This window comes from Bidens hawaiensis, unplaced genomic scaffold, assembly GCF_021521415.1.
Source record: "Bidens hawaiensis isolate Kalapana, Puna unplaced genomic scaffold, B.hawaiensis_p1.1 tig00017940_1, whole genome shotgun sequence".
In the NCBI taxonomy this organism is placed as follows: domain Eukaryota; kingdom Viridiplantae; phylum Streptophyta; class Magnoliopsida; order Asterales; family Asteraceae; genus Bidens; species Bidens hawaiensis.
Window position 1 is genome coordinate 388,398 of NW_027492706.1, and position 13,816 is coordinate 402,213.

The 13,816-nt window shown below is 34.4% G+C and overlaps 1 pseudogene; it reads right to left on the reverse strand.

Moving 5' to 3' along the window:
- Nucleotides 1-348: 348 nt before the first annotated feature.
- Nucleotides 349-8,085, reverse strand: LOC143554988 (stress-related protein-like; annotated as a pseudogene).
- Nucleotides 8,086-13,816: the final 5,731 nt, after the last annotated feature.

Consider the following 13,816-nt stretch of genomic DNA (forward strand, 5'->3'; position numbering starts at 1 on the left):
AGAGCTATTTGCGGGGAATGAGGACAAACATTTCCTCTATTACAAAGGATACATTGTTGCACTCACTCTTGTGTACAAATAACATAAAGTATGAAGATTCATCGTGTTGAATCCGAACCAAGAAAACATAAATGAAACAAAGAATGATAAAGACTACCAGTTGAACTCGTAAAATATCACAATGATTTTGAAGTAAACAAGAGAAAACTCGTGCATATTCATTCTCAGAAAACAATGAGTACCATCGATGCCAACAGATAATCAAATCATAAACCTATACACTTCAAACAAAACCAATGTCATTCGACTTCAAACAAACCAATAAAACCATGCATTTCCCCCCGATACCTAACAATCAGCTCGTGGCCTGGGGGTGTTGAACACCTTAGCAATCCTTTCAGTAGGAACCAGTGGCAGATACAAAGAAACCTTGTACCCTTTCTCAGCTGTTTCCTGCACAGTCCGGTTGTACCTCTTAGAATAATAAGCCGCTGCGGGTACAACTACCTTAGCCACCTTAGGGAAGAGTGGGAGTTGGTTAAGAGTTTGCCAAGCTGAAACAGCATAGTGCTCGGCAACAGGTTCGAGCCGGGTGTATGCTGTTTTAGCCAGCCCGGATGCGGTTTCCACCACACCGCCACTTTTGACTTCGGCAGACAGGTTTTTGGTTTTGGTTGATACCTGTTTCACGAAAGGAGGTACTTAGCTATCGAATTTGTTAACGGATTCATCGACCTGAAAAATTTGGATATTCTTTTCTTCAGTAAGCATTTTGACAAAGAAAATAACAAAATTAACCATTGACTTATTTTTTTTTACCAAACTAACTACCCAAAATGGTTACTTTGTCACTTTTGTTGATCATGATGGTTATTTGTGTGATTTTCCCTTAGAACTTAACAGTGTATATGTGCATTTTCCAAAACAAAATGTAGATACTATGCATGTTATATATCAACAAGACCACCATAACAAAATGTAAATTAGCTAGAGGATTATTATGTCTAAGTCTAACTAGGAAGAAAAACTGACCTTACGGTCAACGAACTTGAGGACCTCAACAGGGATATCATGGAACTTATCATATGCAGGGCCAACAACAGTTTTGAGAGTATCCTCTATCCTCTCCACCCCCGGTTTTAGGGGACCAGAGTTGTCCTTAGCATAACCATAGACCTTTTCTGCATAAACAACTGCATGAAGCACTGCCAGTTGCACAAATTCCAGATACTGCAACCTCTCTTCTTCTATCTCAACCTTTTTGATAACAAAATAAGAATCGGATACCAAATTAATACCCAACTGATCATATTAGTATTTTTGTCATCAAAAAACATTTTCCATCACTCAGAACACATATATCATCATGAACTGCTTTCTAGATTGAATACTTGAATATATTAATAATCAGTAATATAAACTATATTGCTAAAAATAGCGAAACAAGCAGCAGCATTTGCATACATTTAGGGAATATCTTATACAATCTTCTGTTTACTCACATAAAGCAACTTGAGTCACTATACAGAAATCTAGCTTAATTCTTATGTACTATTACATACAAGTGCATACTTGGTAGTATCAATGGAGTATTTGAGTTGTATAGCAAAATATCATGAGCTAAGGAATGTAAGCATTTGTATGTAATAGTAGTTAAGTGTTTTAATAGTAGCTTCAACACACTACATATACAAATTAAAGTACTTTTCCATGCATGATACTTAGATGATGGTACTATTATCGGAGACGCCATTGAAGTGGCTAAAGTTTTGGATATTATTAGATCTAATGGGCCAAGTTTGGGGCTCGAGCTTAATATAAAAAAAGATGGTAGTATTTTGGCCGCCGTGCAATAGGGTAAAGGCAAAAGTAGGTTTATTTCATAACGGGATTGGGAGACCGGAGTTAGGGATAAAACTCCTTGGAGGTGCGGTTAGCCGGCACACTGGGTTTCTCAGTATAGTTTGACTATTACAAGAGCTTCAAAAACAGTGGAACTGATGAGATGTCTTACTCGCCAGCATGACCCTCAATGTGAGCTTCTCTTGCTTCGCTCATGTATGGGGGTGGCTAAGTTGTTGTTCGTACTCAAAATATGTCAGCCTATGTTTGTTAAGGAAGTTGTCTCTGTTTTTGACAAAGGGCTTCGAGCAGTGATTGAGAATATTGTGGTATGTGGGGGTCCGTTTTTTGGGGATTTTCAATGGAGACTAGCCTCTCTCCCTATCCATTTGGTAGTTTAGGGTTATATTCAGCTGAGGATGTTTCCACATACGCTTTCGTAGCTTCGAGAGCACAACCTTGGAAGTTACAGGACCACATTTTGCGTGATGGTGGTGCTGGTGGGTTAGATTCCGATTTTGGGTGTGCGGTGGATTGTTTGCACAACTCTACAGGGCTGTCTCCGAGGATTTAAATACCTCGGTCGAGCCGAATAAAAAGGCCTGTAGGTCTTAACAAATAATGAAATATATAAGCTAATTTTTATAAACGACGATTAATGTTCTAAATTATAACAATAAATATAACAAAAATAGAATATGAATGTAATACCCAAATTTTTGAACCCCTAAAACTTAATGTTTATACGAGTTATTAATACAAAATCTATTAAGATTAACATAGTTATTTTAATATAAACTCAGTTTTTCAAAATTGTTTAAAGGATTTTAAATAGTATATTGAATTTAAAGGTAAGAATGAAGTATAATTAAAAGAGATCTAAAAGTGGTGAGTATGTAAATAATAGATTTAACTGTGAAATAAAAAGCATTGGCTATTTTTGCCATCACTCGAACCTTAATTTTGTTGTCATTTTCTCCACCAAGATTTTCCGGCAAAGTTATCCGGTGAACTATTTTTCCGGTGACTTTTAAACATCAAAATTAACGACCGATTCGACCAATTGACGATGTCGTTTGACTCAAGATCTTTTATATATCAAGCATGTATATGTATAAAAAAATTTTGCCCCCGAAACTTACGTGCCCCCACTGCAGGTGCGGCTCGCACGCCCTTTGGGCCGCCCCTGCAACTCTATTCCAATCTTGATCTTGGCGGGTTCGCTAATAAGGACACCGCCCCCATAAAGCCCAAAATGCTTTGGCAAGTGCCCTTTATAGTAAAACGTCCAAAGTTTGAGAGAAAAGTTTGGCATGTCCTCTCGTCAAAGAACGGTATTAGATTGGCTTTAAGCTCCTCATGCTCAAGACTTTTTGACTGTCACCCCCATCGACATGTCAGCAGCGGAGTACCGAGCCATTCTTAAATATTGTTTAATGATCCCCTTGTTCCCAGTTGATGAGCCATGCCCGGTATGTTGTAAAGTTTGTTTAGATAACTATGGTGAAATGCGGTTCATTGCAAAGAACTCTCGGGGTTTATATAGAGACATGATTTGGTCAGGGATGTCATTTGTGATGTGTTAAAGCGGGCGGGAATCTCGAAAAAAAAGAGGCACCAGTTGATTTCTTATCGAATCCGCGTGAAGGAAGACTACTCTCTGAATAGCGGACATTCCTGTGTTTAGATGGAAGGGGGAGCATGCTTGTGTGGACCTTACTGGGTGTCCCCTCTTGTTAGGCTTAGGGACACTGAGTTTGTTGCTAGGCAGGCCGTGCTAAAGGTAGAAGCAGGAATAAGCACGAGAAGGCGTGTGTTGAGAATCGCACACTTTCATTCCTTTTGCTTTCGATACATTTGGGTCTCTTGCCCCCGATGCTGCTACGTTTCTAAAAAGAGTTCAGCGGGGCGTGCACAGTAACTCAACGACACCGAAGAACGATAACTTTGTTTTCAGTAGAATCAGTTTTACCATTCACAAAGAGGTGACGGCACAACTTGTTGTCCGTTACCTGTCTCTCTATTGTAATGAGATCTTTCTATTTGTTTCCTATATATTAGTTATTGAACTTTAAAAATTAAAGTATCTTCTTGAGCTTTGCAAATTAATGTTTAAAATAAGATTAACATGACCAATCTATCTTTTGCGCACGCATGATTTCCTAGCTAGCAGTTTTGTGTAGGATCAATCTTATTAGAATTGCAGTTTATATATAACATATATCTTTACGAAATCATAGATCTTTGAAACACATGATTACTACTACATGTACGTGTCCATTGTTAGAAAATAATAACAAAGAATATATGATATCAAAGGGGATCAATTATTTCATCAATCTCAAAAATAAGAGATTTTGGCAAACCTTGTTTACAAGGAATTCTTGACCGTTGGAAGCACAATTCACGGGATCTTTTTCATCTTATCATTTGGTGCACCTTTTTTCCTTGTAAAGGCAAATCAAGACATAGTATTTAAATTGTTTTCTAATTCTCTTTGTAAACATACAGAAACTCAATAATATAAAAGTGTCTTCAATTTACTTTCTTCTCCCTAGTATTCTGATTATCATAACTATTATGGCATAGGAGACCTGGACATCCTTCTATCGGTTATTTGCATATTCTATTTCCAAAATTATTTCCCAGTAATGGAACATTAAATTGTGAAACTTATATCATGGCGAAAAACCATAGACATACCTTTAAACCAAACGAAACAAGAGTTGGTTTACCTTTTTCACTTATTCATTCAGACGTTTGGGGACCCGCAAAAGTCATTGGGGGGCAACACTTTCGTTTTTTTGTTTCATTTATCGATGATTGCACTTGTATGACATGGATCTATTTTTTAAAAAATAAATCTGAAGTTTTTGATAAGTTTACTGCGTTTTACACCATGACACAAACACAATTCAAAACTAGTATCCAAGTTCTTCGGTCCGATAACCGGGGGGGGGGGGTTCGTTAACGATTATATGAAACAATTTTGCGAATCAAAAGGGATTATTCACCAAAGATCGTGCTCCTACACTCCCGAACAAAACGGCACCGTTGAACGGAAAAATCATAGTTTACTATAAATAACCCGAGCTCTTCTGATCGAATCCCAAGTTCCAAAATCCTTCTGGCCCGAGGCTCTTGCTACAGCTACATATCTTATCAACAGACTGCCAATAAAGGCCCTTGACCTGAAAACCCCCCTTCAAGCCCTTTCAGAATTCACTAAATTACCTCCACCCCTACGCTTCAACCACGAATTGGGTGTTCGGTTTTTGTCCATATACCCAAAATAAATCGGAGCAAACTTGACCCATGTGTTGTGAAGTGTGTTTTTGTAGGCTATGGGGTCAACCAAAAGGGGGTACCGATGTTATAGCCAAACAAAACGTCACATATACACTACCATGAACTGTGACTTTCTTGAAACAGAGCCCTTTTATATCTCCCAACCCAGTTGTGATGGGGAGAAAGAGCATAACACATTGAGTTGGTTAAAATGGGTTCCAAAATGGACCCCATCATCTGAAGAAGCTAATCACAGTGACCAAGATGAGTCACCAGCTTCACAGAAACTCGATGAGCCTTCAACCAGGGTTCCCGACCCATATGCTCCCGACCTTACATCTGGAGTAAATAATTCTCAAACACCTTAAAATATAGCCCACGACGATATAACTCACGAAAATGTTAATGCAATGCAAGAACCGGTGCAGGAGGAACAAGTACCTATATCTAACAATCATGATGTAGAATAAGAACAAACAATGCAAGAACCGGTGCAGGAGGAACAAGTACCTATACATGAAGTAACAAGACAATAAAATGTCGAGAAATATGTCCTCCCACCAAGAGTCAACAGAGGAAGACCTGCAAAAAGATACTCCCCAAAAAAACAATCCAAATCCTCCAAATACCCCATAGCAAACATAGTCGAAGCAAACCTATCTAAAGAAGCCAAAGCCTTTAACGCTTCTTTACGCTGAGCAAATTCCGAACTCTGTAGATCAAGCCTTAAAATCCAAGAATTGGAAGGATGCTATGGAAACAGAGATGAAGGCACTGATAAAAAATAATACATGGGAAAATGTAATCATCCACTAGGGAAGAAACCAGTAGGATTTCGATGGGTCTTCACTATTAAACACAAACCAGATGGAACTATTGAAAGATACAAAGCACGGTTGGTGGCTAAAGGGTATACCCAAACGTACGGGATTGCATACCAAGAGACTTTTTCTCCCGTAGCAAAGATTAACACAATTAGGGTTCTTTTATCAAACCCTGCAAACAAAGGATGGCCTCTTCATCAATTTGATGTCAAGAACGCCTTCCACCGTGGAGAATTGAAAAAAGAAGTATATATGGAAGCTCCACCTGGATTCTCAGATGATTTCAAAGAAAATGAGATATGTCGATTGAAAAAAACTATCTATGGGCTTAAACAATCTCCCAGAGCCTTGTTCGGCAGGTTTACTTTAGAAATGAAAAAATATGGATTTCGACAAAGCAACTCCGATCATACACTCTTCCTTAAAAACAGAGGTAACCTTGTGACTTGTTTAATTATATATGTTGATGATATGATAATTACAGAAAACGATGACGAAGAAATGAAAAAGTTGAAAGAAAATCTGTTCAGCGAATTCGAAATGAAGGACCTAGGAAACTTTCTTGGAATTGAAGTACTAAGATCAAAAAGAGGTATTTTTATATGTCAAAAAAAATATTCTTGACCTCCTTACTGAAACAGGAATGATCGACTGCAAGCCGGCCGACACACCAATAATGGTTAATCATAAACTCCATATGGAAGAAAAAGGAAAGTTAGCAAACAAAGAAACATACCAACGCTTGGTAGGAAAGTTAATATACCTCACGCATACACGTCCAGACATTGCGTATGCAGTAGGGGTAGTTAGCAAGTTTATGCATCACCTGAAGAAATCCATATGGAAGCAGTATTGAGAATTATTCGATATCTCAAAGGAACAACAGAACATGGGGTGCTCTTTCAACCAAATAAACACCTAAAGATTCAATTATATACAGATGCAGACCGGGCAGGAGATAAAGATGATGAAAGATCAACAACAGGATACTTCACTCTAGTAGGTGGAAATCTTGTCACATGGCGAAGCAAAAAACAGAAGGTGGTAGCTTTATCGAGTGCTGAAGCAGAATTTCGAGGGATTGCACGGGGCATAACAGAAGTTTTGTGGATACGTAAACTTATGACAGAAATTGGCTTCCACCAAACCGAAGCCAGTAAGATTATGTGCGACAACAAGGCTGCTATACAAATTTCAAAAAATCCGGTTCAACACGATCGAACAAAGCATGTAGAAGTTGATAGGAACATCATCAAAGAAAAACTTGAAGCAGGAATTATAGAATTGCCTTTCGTCCGATTAGAAGACCGGTTAGCAGATATATTAACCAAAGCCGTCAACGGAAGAATTTTCAGCAATTGTCTTGGCAAGTTGAGCATTGGTGACCCCACTACTCAACTTGAGGGGGAGTTTTAGAAAATAATAACAAAGAATATATGATATCAAAGAGGATCAATTATTTTATCATTCCCAAAAATAAGAGATTTTGGCAAACCTTGTTTACAAGGAATTCTTGACCGTTGGAAGCTCAATTCACGGGATCTTTTTCATCTTTCCATTTAGTGCACCTTTTTTCCTTGTAAAGGCAAATCAAGACATAGTATTTACATTGTTTTCTAATTCTCTTTGTAAACATACAGAAACTCAATAATATAAAAGTGTCTTCAATTCACTTTCTTCTCCCTAGTATTCTGATTATCATAACTATTATCTATAACTATGACATTCCACATATGTATGTAATTCATAGCAAAATGATAAGGAATTAATTAATATATTTGACATCAGTTGTGATGATTACTACTAATTAAACATGACAACACTTTTGGACATGAGATTCAATTCAGTAGATATAAGTCGATCATGCATGCATCAATTACGTACGTACACAAGAAATTTCTAATTAGGTTTATTCGATTCTGAAAGGATCAAACTAGTACACAAAATAATAAATGTCACCCTAGGTTACGATCAAAACCGGCCACAGATAAATAAATAAATAAGCATTCGTATGATGTCCAATCAATTATTCAAAAGCATATATGCATGTATGGTATAATAGAAATTAAAAACACGAATTAACCTGCGGTTGATTATTATTAGCAGCAGGTGCATCATCGTTTGCGGCCATGATTGAAAGTGATATATTGTTTTGTTGAGTGAATCTCAAGGAAGGTAGGTCGGTTGGTTTGCAAGCGAGTCAGTGTACGTATCGATGGATCTGTACATATAATATACTTAAACAAACTGACGTTTGTCAAACTAACCCCATCTACTTTCACTTTCGTATTTGACTCAAATAACTTTCTCATCCATGATTGTCAGATTTAAGTATTTCTCGCTTGTTACGCAAAACCGGTTATTGTAACAGTATGAATATCTTCAATGCTACATGCGCTGCGCTCTTAGGCGTCTTTAACTGTCACGTCTATCATCTGTCACATAATATCCTTACAAATTTCTTAAAAACCTCACTTCATCTCCAACCCTATAAATATTTTTACCCTCTTTAATTTCCACATCATCGTCCACCCATTAGTACACACAACATTTATATAATACTTTTCTTTTTTACTTTGGGCCAACCTCACCTTCAAAAAGCAACACAAACCAAAGCCCTTGTGGAAGGGCTTGGTTGTTAAGGGCAAGTTCCTACGATAACAAAGGGCTCCTAAGGGCTACCAATAGCTTATTTTAAGCCATGTATTGGAGATAGTCTAAGTGCAGTAGTTGTATTGGATACAACAACAATTGTTAACTCGGGACGTACATGGGAGTGACCCCTCAATGTAACAAAAAAAAGTTTGTTTGTGATCGATCAGGAAATGTTCAATCATGGTATATACTAGTAGTGCATATTTCTTTACCCCTCATATCTAAAATATTTTTAATGAAAAAAAATTAATAATAAAAAATACTGAAGATAATAGTTATATTTTTTTAATTATAATAATCAAAACAGTAATAATAATAATAATAATAATAATAATAATAATAATAATCAGATAACTAAAACATATATAAATTAACAATATAATAATTTGATAATAACAATATAATGGTAATTACAAAAAAAATAAAAAATAGAAAGTTTACTTAAATGTTCGATATATATGTTGTTCAAGAAGCAACCACCGTCCAGAAAAGAAATTTTGTTGTATCGAGGTGGACATGGCTTCTACTCCATGAACATAAGATTGTGTTGGTTGTAAGAGATTTGAATCCGCCAGCCCAACATATTTCTTGTTATTGCATTTATTTTTATCATTCCAAAGCACATGTATAGAACTAATTTTAGGATTTGGCACAATATGAAAGATCTTTAGATGCACATATCTATCTCTTCATAAGGAGGTCGGAGATTTTTATCAGTCTCATATCACCTCGAGTCCCACCTCGCTCCATCATCCATCAACTTCGCCCGCCTTTAGAACCATTGAGGTTCCACAGTCCATGAAATCAATAGCTTGTATAAGTGGTATTCTAATTTTTCATTTGGTTTTTAAGCATATAACAATTATCCAAATGGCTAGAAGACAACAATCACCAACACCCTTTACTTTTTACATGATTTTTCAATCTAGGGATACTATTTAACTCAAAATATTCAGGATTAATATTGGGACTGAATATGTGATCAATAATTAATTTTGTTATATGTGTTTAGATACAAACAAATGCCATATTCATTTATCTGTCTTAAACTTGAATATATTAATGTACTATATAATATTTAAAACTTAGGGCGTGTTCGTTCACAGAATGGAATGGAATTGGAATTGGAATTGGAATTTGCATAAGATTTGGAATTTGAATGAATTGGATTTGTATTATGAACATTCCAATATGAACTGGAATTGAAATCTAATTACATTCTTAATGTGTTCGTTTGACAAATGAATAGCAATCGGTTTTTTTTAAACAAGGATAACGGCAAAACATTTTAGTTTTTCAGATTTTTTGTTTTTTATTTATATTTTGCGTTATGATTTTTTTTAAAATTTTTACTATGAGTTTTCTATTAAGATCAAAAGAGGAATTCCTAATTCTTACACAGATGAGACTGCCTGAAAATAGATCAATTCTGACACCCATCATTTCCGAGTGAGTATTACACCAAGAATTGACAAGCCTTTAGTTGTACGAGTTGTACGTTATCTATTTCTTACGTGACTTTGATGAAAGAAAGCATTCCGGGAACAGGAATAAGAGTAAAGGCCTTCCTTGTCATTGTAGTAGGCTTGTTTGCAAGAGAGAAGAAGCAGCTTCAACGATGCAATCAGACCTGTGAGAGTAAGCATGAGAAGCCAGTCTGTCTGCAAGATCCGAGAGAGAGTAAACGATTAGTTGTGATTAAACAAGTTAAACGAGATCCAAACGAGCACAAAAGGTATGTTCTTGACCTTTAAAGTTTATGTTTTATTGAATGTCCTTAAGCTTAAAGATCCAAGCTTAACCCCTCAAAAATTTTTCAAAAATAATAATAATAAATTTATAACTCAAAATATAACTAAAAAACAAAAAAAAAGTAAAAAAGCTAAAATGTTTTATTCGTTTTCCTCGTTAAAAAAATCGAGAAAAAATTCCAATGAATTACTTTAAATTCCTCCACATTTTGGAAGGATTTGGAATTCCTTTATTTAAAGGAATTTGAAGGAATTGAATTCTAATTCCAATTCCAATTCTTTGAACCGAAAACACCAAAATGGAATTAAGATTCCAATTCCCACGAAACGAACACACTATGTCATGGGATTTTTAATTACATTTCCTTTGAATTCCCACGAATTCTGTGAAACGAACACAGGGTTTTTATATATTGATGGTGTTAACGAACTGAATTATAGGACTAAAAGGGTTTTTATATATTTAATACTAACTTTTATCCCCCGTATTACAGGGGTTGTGTTTCTTTTTCGTGTCTAATATATATATTTTCTTGGATTTTAATTTTATTTATTGTACAAAAGTTAATAATTGCTTAGGGTGTGATGATGAAAGAGCTTCACAAATAAATGAGATGTTATAACCCGTTTAAAAGTTATAAGTTTGGTGAGACCCATGACCCGTTTATTATTATTATTATTTTTTTGCTACAAAATTGTTTCTTAATATAAATAATATCATTTTCTTAAAAAGATTTGATATTAATTTTTAGTAGATACCTGTTTTATATAACATTTTCATATCAAATATTTAGTGAGATTAATTTTTAATATAATGAGATGTTATAACCCGTTTAAAGATTATCTGGGTTTGATGAGACCACTACTCATGAATTTGGGTCAAATGCATTAGAAGCATTCATTTATGAATAAAGCAATCTGGTGCTTTGAGAGAATTTAGGGAGCTTTCATTTATATATATTTAAGATTTATATAAAAATTGAATCTTTAGATTAATTATATAAATAGCCCTTAAATGGGAAACAAATTAAATTGTCCTCACGTGCAATGCACATGAGGTTATTTAACTAAAAAACTTAACAATCATTAGTATAAAAGAATAAAACCGAGCCAAACATGCAAATAAATGATAAATATTGAAAGTCATTTACGAAAAGGACCCGTTCCATCATTTAGGTAATTCAACAGGAAAAAAATTGTAATTCTCTCCTTAACATAATGATATTTTGATGTATGTGTAATTGTGTATGAATGCAATATGTAGGGGTGTGCATGAAAAAAAAACAATTTGAAACCAAAAAAACTAGAAAAATCAAACTGAAACAAAAATTCAATGGTTTAGTTTTATGTTTTTGTAAAAATCGAACTTACGGTTCGGTTTAGTGTAACATGTCACACCCCAACCTATGGCGGAAATATCGGGCGCGAACTGATTGCTCACAGCTTTTCAAAGGTTACTATCATGCAACATTTAAATGACAATATCTATTAATTAAATCAACTTTCAAATAAATCCAATACAACAAATACAAAATCTATAATCATACAACAATACAACTTATATCACAAATGATCTTGATTAATTATTTTCTAACTTAAATTCTTCACTAAGTCTTCACCAACCTGCATTAAATTCCTATGATAACCTGCATATGCGTATAAATAGAATTTTGTCAACAACACATGTTGAGTGAGCAACACACCAGTTTAAATGTACATATAGTATATATATAAAAATAAGTATTGCAACAAGTCATATAAGAATAACAAATTAACCAAATGAGCATGTATAACTGAGATGTCGAGAAGCACAAGGCTATAACGACTGACGTGTTATCATACTATTATGAGATTATGCTGCACCTCTCCGAACGCGGAAGCATATAAAGCAAGTAAGCACATAAGACAATAGTTGCAGTTTTAAGTATGAGTATATATAAGAAAATTAATTTACGCATATGTCCCTAAAACGTGAGAAAACGAGTGAAAAGAGGGGAATGTGGTACTCACCTCGATAGACGAACAAAATTGAAAAGGGAATATTAAGATTGATGATTGCGGAGCACGTGTTGACGGTAAAGCCTAATAAGGATAATAGAACACAGAGATACTAAGTTAATGAACTAGATCGGATAAGCGAGTTCGATATTTATAAAGCTATTAAGTCATATTATATTCTTTTTAACCATACTTAATATAATATTTTATTATATATAAAGATATTATATGAAACTTTTATTAGTTTGTCAAATTATAAACAAAGTATATTATAATACTTTATTATAGATAAAACACATCTTTAACAATTTTATTAGTTTATTAATCCGTTTATAAGTATACTGTAATATTTTATTTTATAAAAATATTATTTAAGTAAAATACATATTTAAATATATTTATTAGTTTGCTAAAACATTCAATAAGCTTGTCCATTTATATATATATATATATATATACCAAAACGTGAGAAAACAAGTATTATATGATCGGTTTCTAATAAGATAATTTATTTCTTAGTCATTATTATATATATTATTTATTATAATAGCTTAAAAAGAATAATAACTTAAATAAATTAGAAACGTGGTGGCAGGAACTCGAACCCACGACCTAACACTCCACAACCAAGGTTTCAACCAACTGGGCTAACCAGTTCATGTGTAATAGATTAGGTACAATTAAATAAAACCAATCAGAAAGAATCCCCAATTACTTAAGAACCCTGGCAATCAATTTGATTAATCCCGTAATGATTAAACAAAGTGATTATGGGGCTTTTGATAAGCACATAATCGCGAACAAAACCATAATCTTCTTTACCTTGTACGATGAACAGTGAAGGGTTAATTAGACTATACAGAGTCGGCTTTCACGAGTTCCAGAACAAACAGTAGCAGGCAGGTATTTAGGGCATGTTTGAGATTGATTTTGAAAATACCTTATTGGCTTATTGGCTTTTTCAAAAAGCCAATAAGTTAAATAGTATTTGACAATCACATAAAACCTTTTATTTTGGCCTTTTAAAATGGTTAAAAAGCAGTTTTCCAAAAGCATTAAATCCTGGCTTTTCAAAATGGCTTTTTGAAAAGCCATAAGCATTTTTCAAACTCAATCCCAAAGATGCTCTTATAATCAAATTAACGATGGGGGTATATGTGACAACTGCCAAAAAATTAGACTAATCCGGTAATTATCTTATCCGTAATCGTGTATTAATTAGTAAGATAAATATATAGGAATAATACTTTTACCTAAAGTCTTTGATTTTAGTTGAGTTTTAAATTATAGAACCCGAAAAAGTTAAATTTTTTCGTGTAGCAAGCAAGGTACAGATTGACACCGGGTAACGACTCGAAACGAATAAATTCATAAACGTGCCAAGATGACCTCGAAAAATTAAATTCTATATTAGGATATTAGAGATAGTATATAAACTTAATTTTAGAAGGTTCGAAT